General features: G+C 43.2%; 10 non-coding genes and 1 pseudogene across 10 annotated transcripts; 3 read left to right on the top strand and 8 right to left on the bottom strand.

Annotated features, from left to right (window-relative positions):
- Positions 1-141: 141 nt before the first annotated feature.
- On the bottom strand, positions 142-213 carry TRNAQ-UUG (transfer RNA glutamine (anticodon UUG)). Its single transcript has one exon. It is a non-coding gene; the product is annotated as a tRNA-Gln (tRNA).
- A 487-nt stretch (positions 214-700) lies between these two features.
- Positions 701-772, bottom strand: TRNAQ-UUG (transfer RNA glutamine (anticodon UUG)). Its single transcript has one exon. It is a non-coding gene; the product is annotated as a tRNA-Gln (tRNA).
- A 1,212-nt stretch (positions 773-1,984) lies between these two features.
- Positions 1,985-2,066, bottom strand: TRNAS-UGA (transfer RNA serine (anticodon UGA)). The gene has a single exon. It is a non-coding gene; the product is annotated as a tRNA-Ser (tRNA).
- A 473-nt stretch (positions 2,067-2,539) lies between these two features.
- TRNAM-CAU (transfer RNA methionine (anticodon CAU)) lies at positions 2,540-2,611 on the bottom strand. The gene has a single exon. It is a non-coding gene; the product is annotated as a tRNA-Met (tRNA).
- A 256-nt stretch (positions 2,612-2,867) lies between these two features.
- On the top strand, positions 2,868-5,132 carry LOC142442044 (large ribosomal subunit protein uL15 pseudogene; annotated as a pseudogene).
- TRNAG-GCC (transfer RNA glycine (anticodon GCC)) lies at positions 3,512-3,582 on the bottom strand. The gene has a single exon. It is a non-coding gene; the product is annotated as a tRNA-Gly (tRNA).
- A 3,298-nt stretch (positions 5,133-8,430) lies between the features above and the next one.
- Positions 8,431-8,502, bottom strand: TRNAW-CCA (transfer RNA tryptophan (anticodon CCA)). Its single transcript has one exon. It is a non-coding gene; the product is annotated as a tRNA-Trp (tRNA).
- A 5,424-nt stretch (positions 8,503-13,926) lies between these two features.
- Positions 13,927-14,008, top strand: TRNAS-AGA (transfer RNA serine (anticodon AGA)). The gene has a single exon. It is a non-coding gene; the product is annotated as a tRNA-Ser (tRNA).
- A 309-nt stretch (positions 14,009-14,317) lies between these two features.
- On the top strand, positions 14,318-14,390 carry TRNAR-ACG (transfer RNA arginine (anticodon ACG)). The gene has a single exon. It is a non-coding gene; the product is annotated as a tRNA-Arg (tRNA).
- Positions 14,391-16,326: 1,936 nt separating this feature from the next.
- TRNAM-CAU (transfer RNA methionine (anticodon CAU)) lies at positions 16,327-16,398 on the bottom strand. Its single transcript has one exon. It is a non-coding gene; the product is annotated as a tRNA-Met (tRNA).
- An 864-nt stretch (positions 16,399-17,262) lies between these two features.
- On the bottom strand, positions 17,263-17,334 carry TRNAW-CCA (transfer RNA tryptophan (anticodon CCA)). Its single transcript has one exon. It is a non-coding gene; the product is annotated as a tRNA-Trp (tRNA).
- Positions 17,335-27,972: the final 10,638 nt, after the last annotated feature.

Below are 27,972 nucleotides of genomic sequence, written 5' to 3'. Positions count from 1 at the left end.
CAAGTGAAAAATCCAATCTTTAAGGATTGGATTCATTCATTACAGAACATAGTTCCTCAGGAGAATAAAAGGCGACGGAGAAAGTAGATCTTTATACAGCACAATGTGATTCATGAAAGACTAGCCAACCAAAACGGAACAAGGTCCCACCGAGATTTGAACTCGGATCGCTGGATTCAAAGTCCAGAGTGCTAACCATTACACCATGGGGCCCTTTGTTGGGGGAATTTTGGAGTACTATATCTACATATTCATTTGACTGCGTTTCAGTCTGTATTTAAATATTATGAAGCCTTCACTTGGAACAAAGGCTTCAAGATGGATAGGACAATCGATTATCGAGGACTGGGGCTCCGGAGTTCGTGGTCTGAAGCTGACAGGGCGCATTGAGTAGTCTCCCATATAGGAAAGACTGGCGCGAACCCTTAAGCATCCAGAGGCGATACCTAATTTACCAGGAGTTGAGAGGCTATAGCCAAAAAAGGCAAAAGGTAAAGTTAAGCAAAACAGGGAAGACAAGACAGAGTGGATGGAGAATTCACGAAGAGTGTATCTATTCTAATGGATACTTCTCTGCAGGATATCCCTGTAGAATGGAATGGGGGCGGGAGGAGAGGTTAGGCTCGCACGAGATGGGTATGTCTATTCTTCGGCAGGAAGGGGAAGGAAAAAAAAGGGGGGGGGAAACCCAAAATTAGGAAGGTCCCACCGAGATTTGAACTCGGATCGCTGGATTCAAAGTCCAGAGTGCTAACCATTACACCATGGGGCCTGTGGAAGACCGTCTCCGTAGCAAGTTTTTGTCAGAGTGTTTATAATGGTTCACCAGGAGCCTGAAGAATATCTTTTAATAGCTTCTTAAAAATCGTAGGAAACAATAGAATTGCTCGATCCGGAGGAAAGCCAGGACAGAGCGCCCTTTGATTGGAATTGTTCTAATCTTAGGCCAGAGGTGAGGCTGAGAACGGGCGTTCCTTGCAAAAATCAGAACTGTGCCTGTCTGAATACGCAATCTGCATTTACAGAGCAAAATGAGAAGTCTCTAGAGATAGGGATGCCTGTGGAAAGCACAGTAAGAAAAAAAAGTTAGCTATTTATGTGATGTTGGTGAAATTTACTGGGATTTTAGATGATCTTTCAGACTGCACCGTTTTACATTCCTGTTTCCTCTCCTTTCTTATCTGCATTTCCGGATTGCTGATTGCACGGGTATAAAAGATAAATCTGTTATATTTATTCTTACTTCTATTGTATATATGCATGAGTAAGAAAGAGTGAGTTTTAGCGAGCACACGTTTTTTTGTTATTTATTTTGTGAAGCTCAAATTTAGGCAACACCGGAAAAACAGAATTATTTGGTAGTTTCTTTTTGCAATTGTGGCCCCCAAAAGTGAGATGCTCAGTACAGTCCAACGAAACGGAAAGACGGGATATTTCTGTTAAAAAATACTGATTCAAGGGGGAGGGGAAAAAAAGGAAAACAGGCTGATTCCAGGAACCCAAGTGAAAGGCGAATTTTGAGAATGACGAGGGCCACGAATGTATGAGGCTGCTTTACTCAATTGATGTATGTGTGGATTGTGATAAGAGTTGTATGAGCCCCAATAAAAAGATTTATTAAATTAAAAAATAAAATATATATATATATAAAGAAATAAAGAAAAGAGAGAAAATCTACATCAGAAAAAAATACTGATTCAGAAACATCGAATATATTCATTGGTAAAGACATTAAAGACAGGCGAGGTTTTGGAAGTCAGACTCCAAACTGTTTTGGTAAACAGTAAGGTGAGGAGAGTAATTCAAAAGTATCCAAGTCGAAACAGTCTTCAGCGTTTTTCAGCATTTTTTATGAGGTCTACGAAACGCGTGGTGTTATGTTTCCAAAAGATGTTAACACGAACAGGGATAGAATGTGCTGGCTTTTATGTTGAAAGACAACAACAGAAGAATGGAATTCATGTTATAGACAAAAACTGACTCTCGTAGTCGGCAGGATTCGAACCTGCGCGGGGAAACCCCAATGGATTTCAAGTCCATCGCCTTAACCACTCGGCCACGACTACATACCTGCGCTTATCTTGGATAGGTTCCCATGAGAATTAATATTTTCAATGTTACAAAAAATTTAATTTGTTCATCTGACAATGGAATAATAGTTCTGGAATACTTGTGACCACGGAAAGAAAACCAAAATCTTGAAGGTAGAGATATTAATCAAGATTTCTCTACAGGAGTTATTTCTAATTGCATCAATTGTCTGACTTGCACAAAATTTAAAACGATATGGAGGTTGTCACACTTTAATCTCTAAATGATTACCACAGGAGTCAGAAAGGGCTCATGTAAGATCTAATGAAAAAAATTTACCGCAGGAGATTAAAAATGTTTTTAACAAATGGCGTTGAGGACCATCACACAAATACTTGATAAGACTGGTATGTAGACCTATGATGGGGAATACGTGAAAAACAAGTTTATTCGGTTTTTAAATTTTAATATTGACTTAAAAAAGTAAAACCCACAAAAAAATACACCTTAGCAGAGGATGGTTTCGATCCATCGACCTCTGGGTTATGGGCCCAGCACGCTTCCGCTGCGCCACTCTGCTAATACATCTTAGGTTGATTCAAAATGAAATTCGAGGCAAGAAAATTTGTCACGTTTCCAAAAATGATTTCGTTGTCAACGGTTTGGGAGGCTGATAATAAAAATGAGAACAACATGTTATTATCCATAAGCCGTTCCAGTGACGTTTCAGATACCAAAAAGTTACAATTCCGACCTCTTTTCTCATGCCCCCCCCCCCAAAAAAAAATCAGGTGAATTAAAATCGAAAGAGAAGCTCTTTCGTCTCGGCCGCCGACATGCCCTCCAGACTGAGAAAGACCCGGAAACTTAGGGCCACGTGAGCCACGGCCACAGCCGCATGGGGAAGCACAGGAAGCACCCAGGAGGCCGGGGTGATGCTGGTGGCTTGCATCAGCACAGGATCAACTTCGACAAATACCATCCAGGTGACTTTGGAAAAGTCGGTATGCGACATTACCACTTGAAGAGGAACCAGAACTTCTGCCCAACTGTGAACCTCGATAAATTGTGGACCTTAGTCAGTGAGCAGACCAGGGTAAATGCTGCCAAAAATATGCCTGGAGCTGCTCCCATCATTGATGTGCTGCGATCGGCTACTACGAAGTTCTGGGGAAGGGTCAGCTTCCAAAGTAGCCTGTCATCTAAAGGCCAAATTCTTCAGCAGAAGAGCTGAGGAGATTAAGGGTGTTGGGGGGGAGGGGGGGCTGTGTCCTGGTGGCTTGAAGCTACGTGGAGGTTCAATTAAAAGTCGAAAATGGCTTTTCAAAAAAAAAAATAAAATCGAAAGAGAAATATGACAAATTCAAATATTCAGAGTTAGCTTAAGATGAAATTATAAGGGTGTTACTTTTTCCTTTTACAATTATCTGGAATACCACAACTGCAGGATTTTTTAAAATTTTGAACAAAAAATGGCCGTTGCATTGGCCGGGAATCGAACCCGGGCCTCCCGCGTGGCAGGCGAGAATTCTACCACTGAACCACCAATGCTACATGACGGTGTTGTGGAATTTTGATCCTCATATAGTTTAGATCCACATCACTATTGCCCTGCTAGTAAAATAATGGTAAATTTTTTCCATTAAAAAATAATTTAAATTTACTTAAAAAATATATTTACCTCTATATATATTAGATTTATGTTTTCAAACAAACCGTGAACCAGGAGACTGAACCATTGCTGATATGCGACTTTAAACGAAAAATGCCTGTAAATACTCAACTTAGAAAATTGTTCTTCACCCTAACTCCTACTTAAATTTCTAGTGAAAAGAAATTCTGAGAACCTCTTATTTCAAATGCAAGTCCATTTGATTGACATACTAGTCAGAGTATGCCATTTAACTTGGAAACACCAAAATTACATTTTGGAAATAAGAAAAATAAAACCTGTCATTGACATTCTGCTTTGGAGACCCAAGTTTTGAAGAGTATATTGTCACTGGACATAGAAATGATAAAATAAGAATTCTGAAAACTTGGACCTCAGCTTTATTGATAAGCTCAGTGAAAAGATCACCTGAGGATAATTAGTCTCTGGGGACTGGTTCACACTAACAGGAAGCCTGGGAACCTGATGTTATAAATCGAATACAATTTACTAATTTGGAGGGGTATTGATAACCTTTCAAGGGTAGGAGTCATAGCTACAGTTCAGGACATCTTCATCCTGATGATGAGGTTCCCTAGAGGGTGACGCAGGGGTGAGAAAGGGTGTACTATCAGGGGACAAGAAAGTCAGCCTTGGTGCTATTTCTTGCAGCTTATGAACTTCCCAAGGTTACTTTTTAAAGAGATTTCTACATATTATTCTATATCATGTTGCAAGAGCCCCATAATTACAACTAAACTACTATTCACTGCATCTTTCACCATACAGAGAAACCATGGACATAAGAAACAATGTAACATATTGCATGCCAATTTGCTTCTTTAACTCTTAATCAGTTCCATTCTTTTCCAATATTTATGGATCGCCTACTACATATTTAGTAATAGGCATGGCTCTGGATAAAACAGACATGGTTGCTGCCTTCAAATGGTTTAGAGTTTATGAAAGAGACCAGCTGGTGAAACATGCAATTTCACGGAGATTAGCACTATGACAGAAGCATGTCAAGATATTCTGGAAACACAAAACCATACACTTTCCAGTGTAGTGGCTACTTTAAAGGAATCAGACCACCTTTTTGAGTTAGAAGCCAAGAGTCTTTTGTGTTGGTTGGTTTGGTTTGGTTGTCCATGAAAAAACACACAAATAACGCAAAACTTCAGAGGATGGGGAACTTTTTTTCTGATAAGGACCATTTGGCTCTTTAGAGCATCATCCGTGGGCTAAACTGGTCAAATATTTAATTAACTGACCCTTAATGTAGTGGCTGGAGCTGCTTCTCTTTGGTGAGGTGTGTAGCTGGTATTGATGCTTCCCTGCCTCAATTTGTAACCTTTATAGCCAGAATCCTTTTATAGCCCCTAAGCTAGACATTCCTCACTTTTTGCCCTCCTTCCCTCATATACCCTCTCGCATTGTAGGTAACTAGTTGTGATTCAGAATTCTGCTCCACTATCCCTGCTGTCTGAATTCTTCCCTAGATTCCACAATCTCGACTCTGACAGAGTCCACCAGAAATGATCACTACTAACTCTGGGTCAAATCTATGCATATCCTCATATATTTCAACCCTAATTATGAGTTGATACTGCTGTCTCTTCCATTGGACTGATGTTGCTTCCAGAGCACGGGATCTTTCTATAGAGCTGGCAGAGCACCTGCTCAGTCCATTAAATAGAATTTTATGTTCTCTTATTTTTAAGTAAAATCTTTTCATCGTGATATGAAAGGACAAGTCAGGGGGGGAAATTAGCAAATCAAAGGACTGCCCAATCTTGCACCCAGAGAGCACTTCTGTTAGTATTGTGGTGTTCTAATTAACTAGTTAGCTATATGACCTATCAGCATGAGTAACCCAACAAGACAACGTACTAGTGGGAAATCATTGCTGAGTGGTTCTTTTGTCTATTTCAAATGTCTTAAACATCTTTCCATACCATTAGCATTTTTCTTTGATATCATTTTATTGGCTGCTTAGAATTTTACTCTATCATAATATATTTATTGAACCAACACTTCCCTGTTAATATCTTCTTTTGCTTGATGAATGTCTGAGGATGAGTGTCTGAATCATGCAGCAAAGAACATGGAGTGTTCTTCACAGAGAAAATAGCAGTGGTGAGAACAATGGACGGGAAGAACTGAGAGGAGGCCTCTGTAATGAAGGTTAATAAACACAATCTGTTATTCTTTTAAGCAAGAGAATATTAGGAAAAAATGAAACAAGCGTTGTTGTTATTAGATGCAATGAACTCTGTTCCAGACCATAACGACCTTATGCACAACAGAAGAAAACACGACCTGGTCCTGCACCATCCTCACAATTGTTCCCATGTGAGGTAGTTTATTGTGCCAACCTGGCCAATAAACACATGTGGGGTTAATTGAAGGGTGGAGGGATAAATGGGTCAGTGAGCCTCGCCTGTCTAGTTCTTGGGTCTCTTGCTTTGTGATGGTCGCACCAGGGAGCAGCTTCCTTAGCCAGTTCCCTGCTTCAGCGGCAAGGCTCACTTCCTGCAAGACATCCCTGAGGAGAAGCCACATGGACCTACCCTGATACAGCTCTGGGTGCTGGAGCAGCTGTGTGGAGCCCCCTGCCAGTGCTTCCACTTTCACTGATGCGGCTTTCCTCCTGCAGTTGGCATCGTAGTGTGTGTTTTCTGAGATGGAGGAGGACTTTGTGGATTGGTGCTGGACATATGGGTGAATGTTGGACTTGTGGGCTTGGGCAGCACTGGCTTGGGATGTTTTCTTTCTTTTTTTTTTTTAACAATTTATTGGGGCTCGTACAATTCTTATCACAGTTCATACATATACATACATCAATTGTATAAAGCACATCTGTACAGACTTTGCCCTAATCATTTTTTTCTCCTCTTTTTTTACATTTTATTAGGGACTCATACAACTCTTATCACAATCCATACATATACATACATCAATTGTATAAAGCACATCCATACATTCCCTGCCCCAATCATTCTCAAAGTATTTGCTCTCCACTTAAGCCCCTTGCATCAAGTCCTCTTTTTTTTCCCCCCTCCCTCCGGGGTGTTTTCTTGGTGTGCACTTAACCTTTATATAAAACTCTCTCTTAAAAATACATACATACATAAATGAAACTCTCTCTTCTACATGAGTTTCTGTGGATTTGTTTCTCTAGAGAACCCAGACTCACACACCATGCCTGAATCCATTGTTGCAACCATAGTGTCAGTCCATCTAGTTGAGGGCCTTCCTCTCTTTTGCTGCCTCTCCACTTTACCAAGCACAATGTCATTCTCCAAGGACTAATCTTACCTGACAACATGTCCAACACATGTAAAAGAAGTCTCACCAACCTTGCTTCTAAGGAGCACTCTGGCCATACTCCGTCCAAGGCAGGATTTTTGGTCCTTTTGGCAGTCCATGGTACTTTTAATATTCTTCAGCATAAAATACATCGATTCTTCTTTGGTCTTCCTTATTCAGTGTCCAACTTTCATATGCATATTTAACTGGTTTAACTGAGCTAGCGGAGATTCAGAGAGAGGAGTTTCAAGGTTCTTGTCACACTCTCTGGTATGACATAATTGGTGGAGGGAAAGAGGTCCTTGTGGAAGTGAACATGACAGAAGTGCATAACATAGTAGAAGGTAAAACGTCACATAGCTAGTTGTCCACATTAGGAAGTGAAGAAGAGAAAGTGTGGTAGTTACATAATATGTTGTCAACTTAAGACATAACAGCAAAGAGGTGGAGTTTAGCCTGTCAATCAGGTCACAGCTTGATGACCTCATTTGGAGCTGCTATGGAGATAAATAGCTCACTGGAATCGGGACACACACACTCCCTGGAAGACATTCCTGTTGGTAAGACCCATGGAGCTACACTAGAGCCCTGTAGCTGGAGGAGTCACACGGAGAGCCCTGCCAGGACTGAGATGTTTCCTCTGCCACTGGATCCACAAGACTTTCCACCCACTGGCCTGTGATCTTCCTGCATTCAGCGTCAACGTGCGTCTGAAGAGGACTTTATAGATTGGTATAAAAATATGGTCTAATATCAGACTAATGGACTTGATCTGGACTGGGCTGGGATGTTTTCTCATATTCAAATGCTCTTGTATATAAAGTTCTCGCATATGCGTGTCTATGAATTTGTTTCTCAAGTCTACCCAGACTAACACAGAAAGTATAGACCAGGATGATCCAACTCCTTGGCTCATTGGCTCATTGGGGCTGAGCTGAAACTTTGGGCCTGGTAAGCAGAACACTGAAGGTCTTGGAGGTCTGTAAGTCACGGAAGAGTTAGGAAACAAAGAGGGCCAAGGATGAGCCTGAGAAATGCCATCATTTAGGGTTTGGGTGAAGGGAGTGAAACAGAGGGGGCTAAATGCCTCGAGGATGCCATAAGACATGATGAAAGAGAAGAATCAGGAGACTCTGGTCTCTGGTGCTAAAGGACAGGGAACTCGGTTTTTTAAAAAGTAAGATGACCAAAAAAAAAAAAGTAAGATGACAAAAGATACATAGTCTATGTGGGAATTTTGCCCTTCCATCTTAAAATTCTAATGGCAAGCCAAAAAACAAAAAGGAGACATGGTCCAATCCCACTGAAATAGTTGATTCTGTCATCTTCATCTTGAGCAAGCCTCTGTTCAGGTCTCTTCACAATCAAATATACCTCACAGGGAAGCAGACAATGCATAAAAAGGTTTTTTGTTAATCCCAAAGGACCAGTACCCTTGACCCCGACGTGATTTGAACACGCAACCTTCTGATCTGGAGTCAGACGCGCTACCGTTGCGCCACGAGGTCACAGGGGCCGGCTTCAGCCCTTCACATAAATGAACTTGAGTCATTCCTTTTCCACCTTCCACCAGATGCTACATATTGATTTCTCTATCATTAGCTTTGAACGTTTTCTTCTCCATTGTTTACGGGTTCGCTAATACTTCCTGGAGAAAAAAGTAGGAATTGACCAGATTAAATATTAACCCCAAACCCAAATGTGGTAAAAAAAAAAAAAATCTTTCGACTCGTCACAATTTCTCTATTTGGAGAAAACTCGTGTACGTATTGGGGTTTTTAAAGTCTCATGAAGCAAGAATGAAAATGTGCACTTTTTCCTACCACTTTTCAATACACTCTTCCGTATCAAACACCTAGCCAGGCCTTCTTGGGAAGGTCCTCCCCCTCCCGCCTCCTTATCTTCATCTTGGTGAGAAGCCTAGGGGGAATGCCCCCACCTCCCACTCATCGAAATCCGCGAGTCTGAAGATTCTGTGTCGTCTTAAGATTCTGTGTCGCGTACACTTTCCCATATCAACCCCAAACAAAACGCTCACACTTACTCACCAAACCAAACCAACCTCGTTGCCCTCAAACCTACTCATTTTCTGAAATTGCAGGAGCAGCTAGCCTCACCTGTCTCCCACGGAGACAACCAACACGCACCTTAGCTCCGCATTATTTTAACTATGTGTTAGAAAGCTATTTCATCTTTTGCCTGGGTTGTGGAGATTGAGAATTCAGGGCCTCAATAAGTGTACCCCCCCCCCCAAAATATATTTTTCTTAAAAAATCATTTTATTGGGTGTTTGTACAACTCTTACCAGAATCCATACATCTATCCATTGTGTCAAACACATTTGAACATGTGTTGCCATGTACATTTCAAAGTTACTGAATTAGATACTCGGGGCTTGAGACCTAGCGATCCATATTATAACAAATTAGCCAGCCGTGGGATGCACAGGTAAGTTCCGGTTTACTGCTCCGGCCTGCAGATCGTGTGTTTTATTCTCTGGGAAAAAAATGCATTTCCAGTCTTCTTCCAAGATGGAGTTTCCAAATGTATGTCTGAGGTCAATTCCTGAGAGAAAGAAGATGGTTCCATGGAAGGAGGGCACGGATTCTGTGGTGCAAATTTGCCTGCCCATTCGCTTTTTTCACCAGTGGCTTCGGAAGGAGCTTTCTCGGGCCTAACAAATCAGCTATCACTCCGTCATCTTCCAGATCACAAAGCTTTTCGAACGTTATTTGTTATTTTCCCTCTTGAATTTTTGTCCATAAAGTATGGTTTCTGGAGAGTATGAAAACAAACGGAAAAAAAAGAAAGAAAACAAATGATTGTGTTGAATCCACAATCTTTGCCTGGAAAGCTAAGGAGTGGAGGTTCCCAGGATCTGTAAAACAACTGGAATTCTATCTTGGCCTTAGTTAGCCCCTCTCCTTCCCCTGCTCTCTCAAGCATTTCTTCTCAGGGAGACCTTTCTCCGCCATTCCCATACAAAGGTTAAAAAAAAAAACATTCTGCCAATGGCAACATTCTATCCATTAATCTGTCTTGCAGGAAATAAAGCCAGATGTTCCTTAGAAGCGAGGATGAGGAGACTAGTTTCACATGCTTTGGACACGTTGTCAGAAGTCCAGTCCCTAGAGAAGAGCATCATTCTCGGTAGAGGGACAGTGACAAACAGGAAGGCCCTGGACAAGATGCACTGACACCGCGCATTCCACAGTGGGCTCCACCAGCATCATTGTGAGAATGGTGCAGGACTAGACAGTGTTTTATTCAGAGTCACCACCAGTCGGCGCTGTCTCCGAGCACCTAACAGCAGCCTCTGTACTAGCGCCATATTCCAATTTTGTATAAGGTTTACTCTGAATGAAAATTGACTCGATGGCACAGGGTTTGAATGTTTGGCTTGTTTGGTTGTTTGATATCCCTCTCCTCGGTAGTTATATAATTGCAACTCCAGAGTCTTTTTGATCATTAAATGTGTTTCTCCAATTAGACTGCAGGATCCCTGGGGTGTTGGCATTTCCCTGGAACACAATACTAATTTCACTAGATTACTAGACTTACATTACACAAAGGAGAGTTTAAAAATGCCTGGAGAAATTCTACCTTGCAAGTCTGGCTAGACCAGAGGATGGACACTGGTACAGATAGGAACCAGAAACACAGGGAATCCAGGGTGGATGACCCCTTCAGGACCAGGGGTGTGAGTGGTGATACTGGGAGGGTAGAGGGAGTGTGGGTTGGAAAGGGGGAACCGATTACAAGGATCTACATGTGACCTCCTCCTTGGGGGAAGGACAATAGAAAAGTGGGTGAAGAGAGACGTCAGGCAGGGCAAGATATGACAAAATAACAATTTATAAATTATCAAGGGTTCATGAGGGAGGGAGTAATGGGGAGGGAGGGAAAAAATGAGGACCTGATGTCAGGGGCTTAAGCGGAGAGCAAATGTTTTGAGAATGATGAGGGCAATGAATGTACAGATGTGCTTTACACGATTGATGTCTGTATGGATTATGATAAGAGTTGTATGAGCCCCTAATAAAAGGATTAATAAAAAAATTAAAATGCCTGGCGAAAGTCCATCTTTCTAATTCAATTTTCCCATGAAAGTTAAGCCCTCCTGTGTATGTATATATTATACATGTATATATATGTGTGTGTATACAATATATACTAGTATGTATTTTACATTCTATGTATACATTGCAGCTAGAGCACATGAAGAGAAGTGGATTCTTTTTCCCTTTAAAAGGTTATCAGGAAGCAGCAGCTGGGATTGCATTGTCTAATGGGTTTGATGTCTGACTTTGCACAATAATAAGGGTTTGAATCTTTTCGTGATCGACTGAGGCTTTTGTATATTTCTCTGAGAAACTACTCCGGAGACCTTCATTCAGAGTCACCGTTATACTGCGTTTCCTAACCTTTCTAGGTTCAAGATGGAAATCCATGATTTAATCTTGTTTCACCTTGATAGCTTTCTCTTCCACGCCCTTCCCTCTGTTTTTTCTTCCTTTGTTTTCTTTCTTGCTCTCTGTCCGGGGCCCTTTGTCTCTGTTCATTGCCACTGGAGCGGCTCTTGGTGCGCTCTGCTCAGACGTTGGTGGGTGACTCTGGAGCAGCCCCGCAGGTGGTTAGAAAGGCAACCTGTGGTGGGAGCCCTTCAAGCCCGCGACACCCTTCATTCACTGAATTACTCCGGAGGTGGAGCCCAGGACCTGGTTTTTAACAAGCGGGTCAAGTGAGTTTTATAGGCACAAGAGTTTGCGAGCCACTGAAAACCTTTGTTGTCGCTAGGTACCATCAAGACAGTTCCGACCCCAGAGCACAACAGATGGAAACACTGCTTGGTGGAGCTGCGCCCTTCCATTGGGTTGTTCGAGCGCATTGTTGCATGCACCATGTCCATGTATCTCACCCAGGGTCGTTCTCTATTTCGCTGCCCCTCTACTTTACCAAGCCACACACTCTGCATAATGAACTTCTTAGCCACTTGATGACCAGGTGCAAACTCCTCCGTACATTTTGGCAGCAAGCAATTCGGGGCTACGGAAGACGGAGACGCTGGAAAGAGAGCAACAAAGTGAGTAAGAGCGGCCTCTCACGAAAACGGACCAAAAAGAACGGAGCCAGTACAACAGTCACTAGCTGCAGCCCCGGAGGGACAGCAGAGCTCGGCGTAGATAATTAGCCATCTTAAAACCATCCACTGAATTCACAATAAAAAGTTTGAAAACAAAAGCCAACACAGTGTTCATGTGTAAGACTGTCTTTAGAGAACAAAAACAGGAATGGAAAAGATTCATATCCTCAGTAACATCATATTGCCAAATTGCTTTTCAAAGTGGTTGTACCATCTCCCCCTCCCACTGGGCCAATGTATAGTGTTTGGGCCGGGTCCAGACTAGGTAGTCCCCATCTCCTCTCCGGCTCCTCAGGAATATAGAACTTCAAGGCCCCCATTTCCAGCCTCTCAGGAAGATGAATGACCCATTGAAGTCTGCATCTTCTACCCCAATATTCCAAGCAGCTTATCTCTCCAGATCATGATTGTGCAGCCCCTGTGCTTGCACTGCAGGGAGCAGGTTGACAAACAACAAAGACACTTCCCCTGGATCGCATCCTGACTCAAGGTCCTGCAGCTGCAAGCAAAAAATCTCCCTTCTTGTTGTCTCTCCCACCACCTCACCGACAAGCTGCGATTTCCCTGACCTAACTCAAGATGCTCCTGTCCCTCTCTCTGGTCTCCCTTCCCTCCCGGGAGCTCTTTCCCTAACCTAATAAAGCCGCTCTTAACCTCATGTTCTTTGTCTCAATCCTATCTCTGTTCTGTGTCTCAGTGTTGAGCTCAAAAATACTAAATACCATTTTTAGTGTTGACCTCTCATATAGGAAGAGTTCCAATTTCTTGTCAATACTTGGTATGATCCATCGTTTTAAATTTTGCCATTGTACTAGACGTGTCATGGAATCACGTTGTGATTTTAATTTGCACTCCCCTAATAAATAATGGTGAGCAGCTTATTTGTCATCTATATATCTTTTTTGGTGGGTGGGTGGGGGTGGGTGGTGCAGCATCTCTTCAAATATTCTGTTCATTTTAAAAATGCATTGTTTTATTACTGAGCTCTGTATAACAAAGACAAGTACTTTATCAAATATGTGATTTGTAAACTTTTTTTTCCCCGATTTGTGACTTGACTTTCAGAAATGATGTCTAATGTCTTCAAACTCATTGTTTCTTATGTTTTCTTTTTCTTTGGGTGGAGTGTGGGTTATTTAAAGCAACAGGGTAAATCAAGTCCTGGTTAGTTGGCTGCAAAAACAAAAAATAATCATTAGGCAAAGGTTATTGGGAAATAACTGTGCAAAGTGATCATCTTACCACCCCAGATAGCTAATCAATTTGAAAGGGAAAGCCCAAAAGCACACTGGGGTCACTTCATTGCCACTATCATTCAGTTCTCCCGGCAAGGGTTGGGCCAAAAGATCGCCTGAATCTAACCCATTGATTTAAAAGATCTAACCAGCCCCTACTTTACGGAACTTCCAGTGTACAGCAGGTAAATGACAAAAGTAAAAGATGACATGCGGAAACAAGGAGACAAATGTATCTGAATAGTCTACAAGACGATGACTGGGTTTTGTTTTTTTATAAAGATTGTCAAAATAGAAGAGGCAACCAGAACAACCACAAGAAAGGCCAAAACAACAAAAACTGTGGGAAGTTAAAATCGGTAACACTAAAAGGAATTAAGAAAAGAAACAAGTTCAGTGAATGACCTTTAATCGAATCCCAGTTAGTGAAGCCAGTACTGAGAGAGACATAGTTAGTCTCCATCGATGATTATCAAGTTCTTATTGAAACAAGTAGCATAAAAGAAATGATACATTGTAACATAGAGAACATTGTAAAGCACCTCAGGGCGCCTGTAGTCGTGGCCGAGTGGTTAAGGCGATGGACTAGAAATCCATTGGGGTCTCCCCGCGCAGGTTCGAATCCTGCCGACTACGATTGGTTTGTTTTATTCTTTGCCCGGTAATTACCATACTCTATTGAAAACTACATTAAAAAAAAAGACCAGATGTTTTAAAGACACATAAAAATTGATCTATCATTTTTGTGGAAGAGATTATTTCGGATTACCAGACTAAATCAAGGGAACCAAAGGAACTCCGTTTGTTTTGAGGTTTCTTGAAATTGAACTTCTGATAACTGAAGACAACAAAGGGAAAAGGAGCACTCACTTTTTGATTGACTCGGTAAGCTGACTTCTTTGAAGATATTTCTATAGGCATAATTACAAGGGTCACCTCGTGGGTGGGCCAGTGGCGCAATGGATAACGCGTCTGACTACGGATCAGAAGATTCTAGGTTCGACTCCTGGCTGGCTCGTTTCGCCCTTTTTGAAGCTTCACAGATTACAAAGATCAATAAGGAAAAAACGTTCTGAGAATGTGATCTACCAGATATTCTGTTTTTTTCACTGAGTTCTCAGTAGATATAAGTACCAAACACGTGGGAGACTCTGTGATCTGACTTGCTGTAAGGAGTCCATGTGTGACGTCATCCGTTCTCATTTCTCTCTACAGGAAAACTCTTCCTGCCTCTTAGAACTGTTCTGTAAGGTTTTTGCTGTTAATGATTAATTTTTGAGAAATGTCATTGATCTTCTTTAAGGATTGGTGTTCCAATTTCCTGTGGTACATTGCATGTTACTAATAACCATCAAAACGTGTTTCTTATCTGATTGAAACGCGTCGCTTCTTAGAAATAAACATCCTCTTCAAGGATGTATTTTCATTTCTAGTATTTTAATTGCTAAGAAAGTAGTTTTGATTCAGGAAGTTCCACATTGGATAAACGGATAAAGTGTTTTAGTGGAGCCCTTTCAATTTAAAGAGTGAAAGATGAAGGAAGGGAGGTAGGGAGGGAGGAAGGAAGGAAGGAAGGAAGGAAGGAAGGAAGGAAGGAAGGAAGGAAGGAAGGAAGGAAGGAAGGAAGGAAGGAAGGAAGGAAAACACTCCTTTCCAGTGTGGGATAAAGGAAACTTCTGTGTTAACCGAATTGCCTCTTTTTTGCTTCCTTTAAGTATATTTGCGATAGAAAGTAATTGTTCTGAAATAGTAATGTTTTGTTAACCAATAGAAAACCCAAGTGTATCAATAGCCTAGACTAGGAACCTCAGACAGGAACTCAAAGAGATCCTATTTTTTTGTTTAAATCTCAAAGCTGAAACTAGAGCAGGCCTCCATGTTAATAATCAGTGGCCATAGCAGCTCAAAAAATCTAGCCCCAGAAAGCTTAGATAATACTTTTTACTGCTCTGCTATTCATTCATTCAGTTCCAGACACACTGGTCTGTTGCTATGCCTGGTACAAGGGTGCATGCTTCCACCACAGGACCTTTGCATTTGCTTTCTCTCTGCTTATGACCATCATCCCCCACATAGTAAAGTGCCTCTCGCTCTCCTCTTTGAGATCTTCACCTCAATACATCTTTCCAGGGTCTCCCTATTCAATTTGCAACATCTTCCCTAACACACTCACTCACACACACACACACACACACACACACACACACACACACACACATTCTCCTTACTTGCCTCATCTTTCTTCACAGTTCATTGTCTATTTATCCCATTAGAATGTAAGTTTCATGAGAATTGGGTGCTTTTACACGCCTGACCCCTCTGTTTTAATGACCCAGATAGTCATAGCAAGCACTGCTCTGTGACTACCAATCACATTTCTTTTTTGTTTCAATAAATAACTGGAGAAACAAAGGCAGGGAAAGTTTGAGAATTCGTATACATTATGTGATAGAGTTAACTTCTTGATTCATAAGGGAAGAAATCAATGCAGTTATTTTGTTCTGAACAAGTTACATAAATTAAAACTGTCAGTATTTCAGAGAGTAACAACATTAATTGGAAACTTGGAAAACCCTTGAGACCGTGCATAACACTGTCAGATACTCAATGAAAGACATTATTGTAGCTTTTAATTGTTCTTGTTCTCTAAGAGCTGGGTTTTGGGTAGTGCCAGAGAAAGTTCTGAGATAACAGCCAATCAAAAGAAGATCTTCTATTGGGGCCACGTAGCAACTAACTGAACTAGGTTCTCCCTCAGTTTACAATTCTCTTTCTCTTACCAAAGATAAACCAGGTGCCAGAGAGTGCTCCATCTCCTAGAGAACTCAAGGACACGCTTTTCTGGAGATTCTCAGGTCAGGCCTTTTCTCAGAGTGAACTTCAACCTTTTGAGTTAGCTGCCAAGAACACTTATCATCTCATCTTGGGATTTTGAGAACAAAATGATCTCCCACTAGCAGAGGATGGTTTCGATCCATCGACCTCTGGGTTATGGGCCCAGCACGCTTCCGCTGCGCCACTCTGCTGTGATAGGAGTATGCTGTTGTGGAGAGTATAATGCTCATCAGTTTTCTGGTTTACTAATTAAAAAAAAAAAAGTCCAGCTAGAAAGTTTATTGCCCGCCCCCCGCCCTTCCAGAATGCTGTTTTTTGTTTTAATATGTTAAGCAAGTTGCACAGAACAATAGAAACTTACGGTGGTGAGGGGGGACAAAGGTGTTTTTCTTTTTTTTTCCTACTGTAATGTGGTAGTTTATAATCTGTTGGGGGGTTCTTGATTCACAACGAAAAGTGAAACAAAAGACAAACGAAACACCCTCATGACACATGCAGACTTTTTACAGTATCAGGAGGTTCACGGATATCTAACCAGAAAATGAACCTTCTCTTATCCATTGGCTCATCTCCTATCGTCTGGAATGGTGATCACCTTTACTGCCCTTGAAGCGAGTCAGCTCCTTCCATGATTTTCAGGGATGGTTCGGGGTCGCGGGAGCCAATGTTGCGCCAAGGAACCCTGGTTTGGCGCGGCGAGCATTTTCACCCCCTGGAGGATCTGCTAGGCTTCCGAAGGGGATCGACAGGTAGCGTGCAGCATGGGCACAGAGCGCGGCGAGAAAGCCGAGGCTTGGGAATGGAGATCAGTTGGTGCAACCGAAAGCTTAACCCCACCCCACCCGATTGGGTTTGTTTAATCAAAAGTTACTTCTCAAGCTTCTTTGCATTTCTCTCCCAACTCCGACGAAAGGGATCCCTTCAAAATAAGCCTCAGTGTGCTGTGCAGGGACTTGTGCATTCAAGTCGCCAGAGGGATGCAGGAAACTTTTACTTTTCTTTAACGAAAGCCCGAGCTACTCAACAAATGTTTCTGGCTTTGGTGCTAAAAAGATTGACCCCGACGTGATTTGAACACGCAACCTTCTGATCTGGAGTCAGACGCGCTACCGTTGCGCCACGAGGTCCTCTGGAGGGGACTCTTTTTTAACTTAAGTCAACCTGATGTTTGCAAATCATTTTAGAGGCGGGAAAGCCCGCGGAGGAATCGAAAGCGAAATCTGGCCCAGCTGCCTCCAGGCGGGCCTCCGCGCTGTCTGTCGGTCGGCGGGCTCCGGGATTCCTTCTGCCTCCCAAAAGTTTGTTTTCACCCTTTCCCAGTCCCATTTCATCTCTCCTCCTTCGCTTCTTCCATCTCCGAGGGAGCTTCAGAAAGTCGTGCAAAAATTGGAATCGATAGACAATAGATTTTCCCACGAACTTTTAGACATTCTCTCGAACATAAAAAAGTACGGTAAATGTTTGGGGGAGGGATTAAAAATTTTTTAAATTTGTCTTATTTACGACGACAGACATTGTTTAAAGGCAACGGTTTCGGAGTGGGGTGGGGTGGGAGATGAAGCTTAGGGTAAACATCATTAGTGTCCCTCCCTGCTTTCACCTCCGAATTTAGGACGGTGGCCCGGGTGGATTGTGAACCCAATGTTGTCTTGTCTGTAGACCCTAACTAGGGAGACAGTGTAATAACTTCAAGCGAGGACTAACTGGTGTAATTGGTGCCACTTTCCTCCTTGAAGATAAAAATGTTTCCCTACCACCTGCTCTCCAGAGTTGATGAGAAATCTGATTTCTTTTATAACCAGAATCCAGTTACTGGATCTGAAACTGCCTAGAATAGCGCGATCGGTCTATGTGCGACAGACAGCGAACTGATCATTGTTTCTGACACTGTCTAGTAAGGGAGAGATCAGGATTTGGAATCTCACTAGGGTTTGGATATTCTCTCCTCATCCTCCTTAAAATCTGCGGGAACCATCTGGCCAGAAGGAGATGAGGAGGCCTTGAATTCCTAGAGAGATATTCTGAAAAGTGATCTGCTGTAAAACAATGCACCTTTTTCTGAAAATTAAAATTCCTCGGTCTGAAAAACATAAACCAAAACCAAACCCCCCCATTCTGGTTTCAGTTAGGAATTGTGAAGTACTTCAAACACTCGCCACCTTTCTTATGTCTAATGTACCGTGGTGGATTGTGTGTTGCCTTGATTTGGGAATTATGCCACTGGTATTGAAAACACCACCAAGGGCATGGGGATGGAGTGGTTTCAGTGGAGCTTCCTAGCTAAAACACACTAGTAAGAAAGGTCTGGCTATCCACTTTCCCAAATTACTGTTAGATCACCACCGAACATTGCTTGACTCTTGCTTTGGGCATGTCATCTCCGGAGGGATTAGTTACTGCAGAAACACCGCATGTTTGGGGAAATAGGTAACCATGGAGGATACAGGTGATTTAGTGGACTTGAACATGCCTGTGATCATGAGGAGCAAACAGTACTGGTCAATATTTCCTTCTGTTGTACTTCATCAGGGCTTCATATGTTAGAGTTGACTTGCAGGCAGTTTTTGGTCTATATGCCAAAAACAATGCTCTGAATTTTCAATGCTATATGCAATCCCATTTGAGCTTCACAGTAAGTCTGTGCAGTTAGTTTGAAAACTTGTTCCACCATCTGAAAGCTAAAAGCTAGGAGCCTCCTGGGTCAAACATTGCTGGTATACCCAGTCACTGAAAAGCCCCTTTTTGATCGCACCCACTGTCCAGCGAGTGTCTGGTTTCCTTAAGTTCTCTTCAGAATTGCCTGGCACAAGCCCAGATTCCGTAAGATGTAAGATACACCTACCAACTCCCTCTCACCTGGTTGACCCTCTTATGCCTCTAGTGTGCACTCTCCTTCGCTGAAAGCTAACTAAACTGATGCTTGTTTGACCTGGGTGTATTCCCAGCGATGGGTGAACTTCAGCAATGTCAGCAGCTCTTCTTTACAGAAGAGAAAATTCACCATTTAAATGGAAGTGTTCTGAGGAGGCCTGTAGTCAGAGGTAAGATTCCACGCAAGAGATGAGTTGCCGTCCCTGCCTGCAAGAGCGCATGATCTGAGCTGAATGAGAAGATATTAGAGGGGGCAAAATAAAACTACGGTGCCAGCCTAGGGCCTCTTGCAATGGTAGCAAGAAGCGGTTAGCACCTCTAAGGTGGGCAGTGGGAAATGTGGTGTTATCACAGCCCACAGTTTGAGCTAGAAGCCGTGACGCACCAGCAAGAACTCAGAGCACGGAGGGAAGCTCTCAAAATCTGAGGGAATACCATGGCTCCAGGCACCGCCATAGGAAGAAGAGATGAGAAACACCCCAGGTGGACCTTTCTCCTGCCTCCGACATCCCGGCTGTTCTACAGCTGGTTAAACCTGCCCAGAAGGCAAGGGCCCCTGGAAATGTGCCTCCTGATGCTATAGAATCTCAGAAAGGAAGGATAGAAATGAATCTGATGACAAAATGGCAAGTTGGTTAACACAATACTTTTCCATGCTATACTAAACGTATTAGATATACGGGGGATTTTTTTAATTAAAAAAAAGCTATAAATGAGTCTTCTCACCCTAGTTTGTTTTTTGAACTAATTCCTTTTGGTATGCAGTAACAGTCATAAGAAGTCTAGTGTAACACATGTAGATTCTCAGTGCCTTGATAGAAGTGCAGTTTTACAGCATAAAAGTCACAGAGAACAACGAATTACTAATATTTAACTAAAAATTTTAAAAGATGTTCTTTCTAACATGTAAGTATTTGACATTAAAATATATCGGTACCATATATATTATATATTACCACTCTTTCCACTGTGGTAATTCACCTAAGGAAGAAGTCCAATAGATCTGGTAGCAAGATTTTTGCTGGTTTTGTGTTAGAATGGGAATAAAAGGAAAACGGACCCAGAGCATGGGTTTTAATTAACAGGTTTTATTAGAGTTAATGACCTAATAGAATGGTGTTTACAATGGAAGGAGAGTCAGGGGCGCAGGGTGAGGGGAGATTGGAACACAGAGTGGAGAGAGAACCGCCCAAAGTCTGAAAGGGAGAGCTAGAGAGAGGAAGAGACGGAGGGACTGACAAGCGGCCACAGAAGGTGAAGAAAGTCAGAGAGAGCGTGAACAAAGGAATCCCGCGTGAATAAACTTTTGGGACAGAAATCAATGATCATGTCTAAAAGGAGCCCTCTTTCCGATTGGCTGTGGCGCCAGCAGAAGGGTGAAGAGAGGGATTTGAGAAGGCGAGGTATCTATCACCTTATGCGAGGCGGGGATGGCGAAGGTTAGAGATGCTGGCTATGGCTGAGAACTGCAGTGCTGCAGTTGAACCCTTTCTTCCTGCGTTTTAATAACATGGAATATCGGCGAAGTTCTGAAACTTCTTCCTGCTGGAAATGAGCGATGAGCAACCTAAAATTGGCCTGTTTCGGCAGCGTCTGCGAGCGCTTTATGGGTTGGAATCCAGCTGTATTCAGCTCCCTGCAGGTCTGATTGGTATACTTTTCTGCAAGAAGAGTTTTGAAAACAGTGAAACAAAGCATATTAAAATGAGAGGTCCTAGGAGTGTGAGGACCCACAGATTAATGTGGGTCCTTTAATTGATTAATTGTAACACCTTGGGCATTCCCTGGTACACTAAGGATGTCTCAGGGCTGCTTTCCCATCTGCGATTTATCTGCACTGGCGTCCGTAGCCCAGCCGGCTTTTTAAAATGAGAACACTGTCCCTAGAGAAGTTTAAGGAAAATATGATTGACATGTACACAGTTTACAAGGAGAACATGCGGCACTGAGTGTAGCCTTATCTAGTATGATATTTCCAACAGCGCCTACAAAAGGCATCTTTACATTGGAAACTACGTGCCATGTTCCATTCTTTGGGAAGAATATAGAATCAGACTTATTGATATCAACATAACTTACATAGTCACATAATGTAAAAGCAGCTAGCAGAGGCGGGTGGGAAATATAGGCCAAATATATGCCATATATTTGAGTGGTATAATTTGACAGGTATATATATACAATTATTGTTAACTGCAGAATTGGTGTGCTGTTGGGAGAGCCGGAGAACTTCAACAGGCCCACCCTGAGGAGTTGTGAGGTTATAAATTTAAGGCTTTAAGTTTGGGAGGGTGATAGGGTACTGGGGTGCATTAGGAAGTTTCCAAGGCTCTTTTAACCTGATGTAACTAGGCAGAGGATGCAAAGTAACCACAGGTTGTGTGACGTCCCCCACACATGGGTTCACCTGAGCAGGTAGCAAAGGAGGGCGTTTGTCGGGATATTAGAAGTATTTGGGGAGGAAGTGAAGGCAGGTAGAGTATCTGGTGCCACTTGTAAGAGAAGTAATAGGTTTGGAGCTTGGGAGGTGTCTGTTAACTGCATAGATATTCCTGTTTTGAGTTTAGTAAGACTAGCTCTGCCCAATAAGGGGATGAGCCAACATGGAATGATTAGAAGCGGATATGAGAAATGTACATAATCCAGGCTATATGAAAGTGTGTAATGAATGGTTGTATCATTACATCTGTGACTCCTGGAATAGTGGTAGGTGCTAACGTTTGCTACGTGTGTAAGTAATGTAGAATATGTTGAAAGAAATGGGCTCACCCGAGATGGTAGTAGCCTGGGCACGAGATGGGTGGTCTCTGTGGGCCTCAGACCCTGGGCAGCACTGCTAGTTCCTTAGTGCGGAGCCTAGGAACCCTGACAGCAAGGCGTTTTGAGCAGGCCACTCCCGAGACATTATGGAAGAGACTATCCTTCCCACTTCTGGCAGAAAAGGCGATCCGCTTCCTAGAGTCCCTTTTTGATTGCACTGTGGGCCAGGCTCTGGAGGAAAGCAGGGTCCAAGTGGCTCACCCACTTGTGGCCCAGTGTTAACTGGTTCTGATACACCCATTGTGCTTTGAGGGGCAACAGACAGCACATTTGAAGCTCTTTCCTCATATTGGGAGCCGTGAGATAAAATGTGGATGAGATAATGTAGTACTCCCTCATGTGAAGGACTAACCCTGGTAACTTCATGGAAAGTCTTCAATAGGCTATATAAAAAGTGTGCCGAATTTTCTTCTGGGTACTAGCCATGAATTCTTTTTTGTTCCCCCAGTATTTGAGACTTAGTCTTTTATAATCCCTTTTAAATGTCAATATATATATAATGCTTTTATTGGGGGCTCTTACATCTCTTATCACAATCCATACATTCATCCATTGTGTCTAGCACATTTGTACATATGCTGCCATCATCATTTTCACGTGAGCCCTTGATATCAGCTCTCTAGGTATGAATTCTCTTGCTTCTCTGTAATGCCACTACCCAGACGCTCTCTCTGTCTTTGGGAGACAGAGTAGTTATAAGAACACCATAAATATTGTGCTAGGTAAGATTGTAAGACTGAGTGAGATTTTCAGACTTTTAACATAAGTGTTTAAGTCAGAGGCAAAAGGTTCCAGACATCTTCCTAGAACAGAGAAATCATAAATTACGAAAGGAGTATACATTTTTACCAGTCCCTCTGCTCCCACAACTTCATGGAGAGGAAGGAGGGGAGGAGGGTCTGAAGACGAGTCTGAGGATTCAAAGCTGCGTCTGTGCAGGACGTAAGAGGCGGAGACGGTACCAGCAGCAGGTGAAAGGTGTCAGACGGCGCTGCTGGTGGCACCAAAGGGAGGGGGATCTGTGACGCAGAAGGAGCAGTAAGGGGAGCCGCTAAAGGAGTCAGGAGAGCGAAGTTACTGTAGACATCTCTTCTAGTGAGATCACAGGGCAGCGGTATCGGATCACAACTGGAAGCGGTGGGAGGAGATGAAGCCAGAATGAGAGGGGTTTGGAACAAAGGATGAAGAAATTTGTAAGGAGGAGGGGGTGAAAACAGCGCTGCGGGAATTTGGGAGCAGCCCACTGGGGTAGAGGCTGTCTGTGGCGTAGCGTGGTCTGAAGAATCAAAGGAATTTATTATTCAGAAGGGGAATTTTGTCCTGCGCTAGCAGGAATTGAGGAGAGGGGGGATTCTTGACAGAGGTGAGGATGAGAGCGCAGGCATTTCAGGAACACATTTTGTTGGGGCTCAGACACAATACAACCCATGATAGAGTGTATGAGTGATTATTTACATTTTCAAGAGCAGAATGTACTTCAAAGAGCATCCCCTTAAAATTCGTTAACCCCGTCCGTACCCCATGAAGGGAGAAGTGAGGTAGCAAAACAATAAGGCGTCCGTTCTGATTGCCCCCCAAGCCCAAAGGTGAGAGAAAGCTGTAGACCTAGTGCTCAGGATTTCGGAGATGAAGGCCATTTAAGGCCCAGAAGAGCAAACAACCCCGAGAGAAAGCACGTAAGCATTCCCACTCACCCAGCTTTCTGCAGAGGTAATTTGTAGACTGGCCAGATTGTTATGGTCCAGCGCGTTAGGTAGCCAGGTTAGAGATAGAGGGGGTTGGTCCTCCCATGCCTGCACAGGCCCCCATGAAGGAGGCTGGGAAGGCTTCAGGCAAGCATTAGCCACCCATGAAGACTAACTGGGGATGCTCCAATTCAGCCCCATCCCGAGTCCCCACCCCCAGCCAGGTGGGCGTTACACCTAGGCAGCCCAAACTAAGCCCTAGTGGGCTTAATTCAGCCAATGTGGTCAACCAACACCCACGCTCACCCAGCCAAAGGTTTAAAATACCCCAGTGCTGGGAAATACCCTGCTTCTGTGCCTGCTCAGCAGGGCAGCGGTCTCTGCCTCAGTTCACCATGAGCGGTCCCACGAGGTTGCCCAGGTTCAGTTGTGGCCCCAGCGCGGCTTCCGCGCAGCTTGGCACGGTTCCTTGAAGCAGCGTGTACTCTTTTGAGACTAAAACCTGAAACTTCTCCCACCTTTTATAAAAAAACCCACTTGGATTACACACCAGGCTTCGCTGTGCATTCTTTCTCTTTCGAAGCCAAGAATCGAGGTATTCCCCACTCGAGAAACCTAGCAATTGATTAACCAGCATACCTGGTTTCAATCAGAGTACACCCCATGATCTAAGGCTGAGGGAGTGGAAATTTGAGCTCCCAAGAGGAGCCCCTGGGGCTGGGAAGGCTGTCTAAGTGCAGACAACCCTGGAGTAGGGAGCTTCGGGTTTTACACTCAGCAATTCTTTAGAATTGGAAGGTCTCTAACTGCAGATGTGCAGGAAGCTAGCTCTGATATGTCCTGGAAGAGGTGGCCAGGGAAGGGCTTACGAGAGGTTAATGCCGTGATAGTCCTGGCCATAAATACCTTTCCCAGGTTCAGGCACCATTCTGTTAGAACAGGAAGAAAATGGAAGCAGAGCCAGAGCGTGTGACCTTTTTTTTTTTAAATCGTTTTATTGGGGCTCGTACAACTCTTAACACCATCCATCCATTGTCTCAAGTACTTTTGTACGTTTGTTGACATCATCATTTCCAAAACATTTCTTTCTACTTGAGCCCTTGGTATCAGCTTTTCATTTCCCCCCCATCCTCCCTCCCTCATGAACCCCTGATATATTTTTAAAGAGAAATCCTAAGTTGAACTCTTGATAATTTATAAATTATTTTTCTTTTTTCATGTCTTACACTATCCAACGTCTCCCTTCGCCCCCTTTTCTGTTGTCTGTCCCCCTGGGAATGGGGTTATATGTAGATCATTGTGATCAGTTCCCCCTATCTCCCCACACATTCCCCTTCCCTTCCTGGTATGGCTACTCTCAATATTGGTCCAGAGGGGGTTATCTGTCCTGGATTCCCAGCTCTTGTCTGTACTCCAGTACATGCTGCTTTCCTCTAGTTCTTTAATGCTTCACCACCACCCCCCACGCCCACCCCCACTATCATGACCCCAATTCTACCTTACAAATCTGGCTAGACCAGAGCATGGGTTTTAATTACGAGGTTTTATTAGAGTTAACGACCTGCCCAGGTGTTTAGAATGGAATGAGAGTAAAGGGGCAGGGTGAGGGGAGATTGGAAGACAGACTAAAGAGAGTGTAGTAGTTATGTAATCTGGTGCCAATTTGAAATTATTAAGAGTGTGGGCTACGGGCACCTCAAACTCAATGTGTACTGAGCTGCTGCCAGCATCGCCCTCATTCTGTTTCTTCATACCCCTGTCTCACAGTGGCTTCTAGGCCTCAAACTAGCCACCTTGGAATCATCTAGATAATTCCTTCTCTTAGTTGCCCTTTCTAACTTGAACTGGCTACATGAGTTGCAGGACCCAGTAAAATAAATGTGAGGTCCACTGTTTAAAAAGCAGGGGGCAAGTACCACTAAAGCAGCGGACAGACCTGAAATTGTGTATGCTTTCTTCCCGTTTTTATTCAATCTTTTGTTTTCTTTTTGTTTTGTCTCCATTATTGTTGGTTTTTGCCTACCACTATAAGATAGGCATGGGAAGCAAGCTTGAGGAGAAAGCAACAGGACTGATGGTTCTGGAGGGACTTGGAGGGAGGAGGAGGTGGGAGGAAAGGAGCAGTGAGCAAACAATGCCATAGACAGGGGAACAAGTAGGGAATTAAAATTAACAACGAGGAAGACATAGAGATCCTGGTGGTGTTGAAGCAACAGAAATCTAGCTGAAAGGAAGTACTAAGGCAGAAGAAGGGCGAGTGTGATGTGGGGTAGGAGGAAGGTAAAAGGAAACAGAGGAACGATCTAGGAAGCAAAGTTATGACTAAAGGTATAAAAATAGGTGTGTACATATGTAAAGACATTAAATAAAAATAGAGGCATTGGCCTATGTACATATATTTATATGGCAATACACTGAGGTCGTGGACAAACTTTGGGCCTCTGTTTAAGACTTCCCTCAATGTAAGAACACGTTCTAACAAACTACCTTCTGTGATGCTACGCCTCCCTGCACGATCGCTGAAGACAAAATGGGTTCATAAGCAAATGTGGTGAAAAAAGCAGATGATGCCTGTTTATCAAAAAATATAGTGTCTTGGGTCTTAAAGGCTTGAAGGTAAACAAGCAGCCATCTAGCAGAGAAGCAACAAAGCTCACATGGAAGAAGCACACCAGCCTGTGCAATCATAAGGTATCCACAGGATTGGGTAACAGACACCAGAAGATCCAAAACAAACAAAACCATATTGTTGAGAACTACGGGGGTCGGAGCAGAGATCCAAAACCCATCTGTAGACAATGGGACATCCCCTCACAGAAGGGTCACAAGAAAGGCGTGAGTTAGCCAGGGCATGGTATATCATCAATGAAACACACAATATTTCTCTGGTTCCTTAAGGTTCCCCTAAGCCCCACTATCATGACCCCAGTCCTGCCTGTCACTGTGGTCTAGGTTGGAGCACGTACACAGGTACAAATCAGCGATAAGAGCTCATGATACACAGAATCCAGGAACAGGAATAGGAGTATCAATACCAGGAGGGTAGGGGGAAGGTGGAGAGAGGAGGAAAGAAAGGGGGAACTGATCATAATGATCGACATATAACCACATAACCCCCTCTCAGGGGGATGAACAACAGAAACCATGGGGGAAGGGAGACAGCGGTCACTGTAAGACATGAAAATAATAATATCTTATAATTTATCAAGGGATCACAAGGGTGGGAGTGGGGAGGGAGGGCAAAAAGAGCTGATACCAAGGGCTCAAATAGAAAGTAAATGTTTAGAAAATAATGATGGCAGCATAAGTACAACTGTGCTTGATACAATTGATGTATAGAATGTTATCAGAGCTGTAAGAGCCCCCAATAAAATGATATTTTAATAATTTTAAAAAAGATATTGGTCACTTTGAGTTGAAATTGTCTCCATGGGAATGTGGCTTATGAATTGGGCTGTTAACCATAGTTCAGCAGTTCAAGCCCAAATGGCACTCATAGCAGAAAGAAACCCACCAGGTCAATTCTGCCCTGTCCTGTAGAGTGACTATGACTTGGACTTGACTTGATGGCAGTGCATGGGAAGGATATTAAAAGAGAAAGCTTGCCCTTTCTTTTGCAGCCTTTCTTTCAAGTAGTGGTGGTTTTTTATGCTAATTTTTAACCATTAGCATGAATTTTCACCATTCACCATCGTGGTATTAGTTTCAACTTGTATGTGGACCTTGGCAAAATGGTATCATTAGCCTTTCATAACTTGTACTTACACTTGTACTTTGTTCTTACCTGCGTGGTGGACGTGCTGCGCAACACTATCTCAGCTTTGAAAATTCTGCTTCTTGGTATGCACAAGCCCTACTTGTGGCTTGCTGAGGAGTAAGGAAGACTGGAAAGATAACGGAATATGGCTTGCCCTACCTTTCCGTTGCTTCTTAAGTCATCCTTCCAGCACAGTGATCTGTTGTGCATTAGACAAAGACCACACGAGAGGACATGGCAGTGTTCCTCTGGGGCGTTTGCATTCTTTCTACATTCGGATCAAGCTTGGGTTCAAAAGGGAAGTCTAGCTCATAGGAGTCAGCTCTGCTGCACTGGAAATGTGGTGTTGGCAATGCGTACTGAATACACCGTGGACAGGCAGCGAATGAACAAACCCGTCCTAGAAGAAATACAACCAGAATGAGCCTTGGAAGCAAGGCTTGGTCCTGTTTACTTTGACAATGTCATCCGGAGGGGCTGAAGTCTAAAGTAGGGCATCCTGTTTGGTCAGAGAAAATGAAGGATGGACCGCTGAAATGGATTTACACAGTAGCTGCAACAATGGGCTCAAACACGTCCTCGTGAAGGTGGTGCAGGGCCCGGCAACAGGACTTCATTCCCTGTCCATCAGG

Source organism: Tenrec ecaudatus, chromosome 1 (assembly GCF_050624435.1).
Source record: "Tenrec ecaudatus isolate mTenEca1 chromosome 1, mTenEca1.hap1, whole genome shotgun sequence".
Classification (NCBI taxonomy): Eukaryota; Metazoa; Chordata; class Mammalia; order Afrosoricida; family Tenrecidae; genus Tenrec; species Tenrec ecaudatus.
The sequence above is the reverse complement of the archived record's forward strand: the minus strand, read 5'-3'. Positions and strand labels throughout refer to the sequence as shown.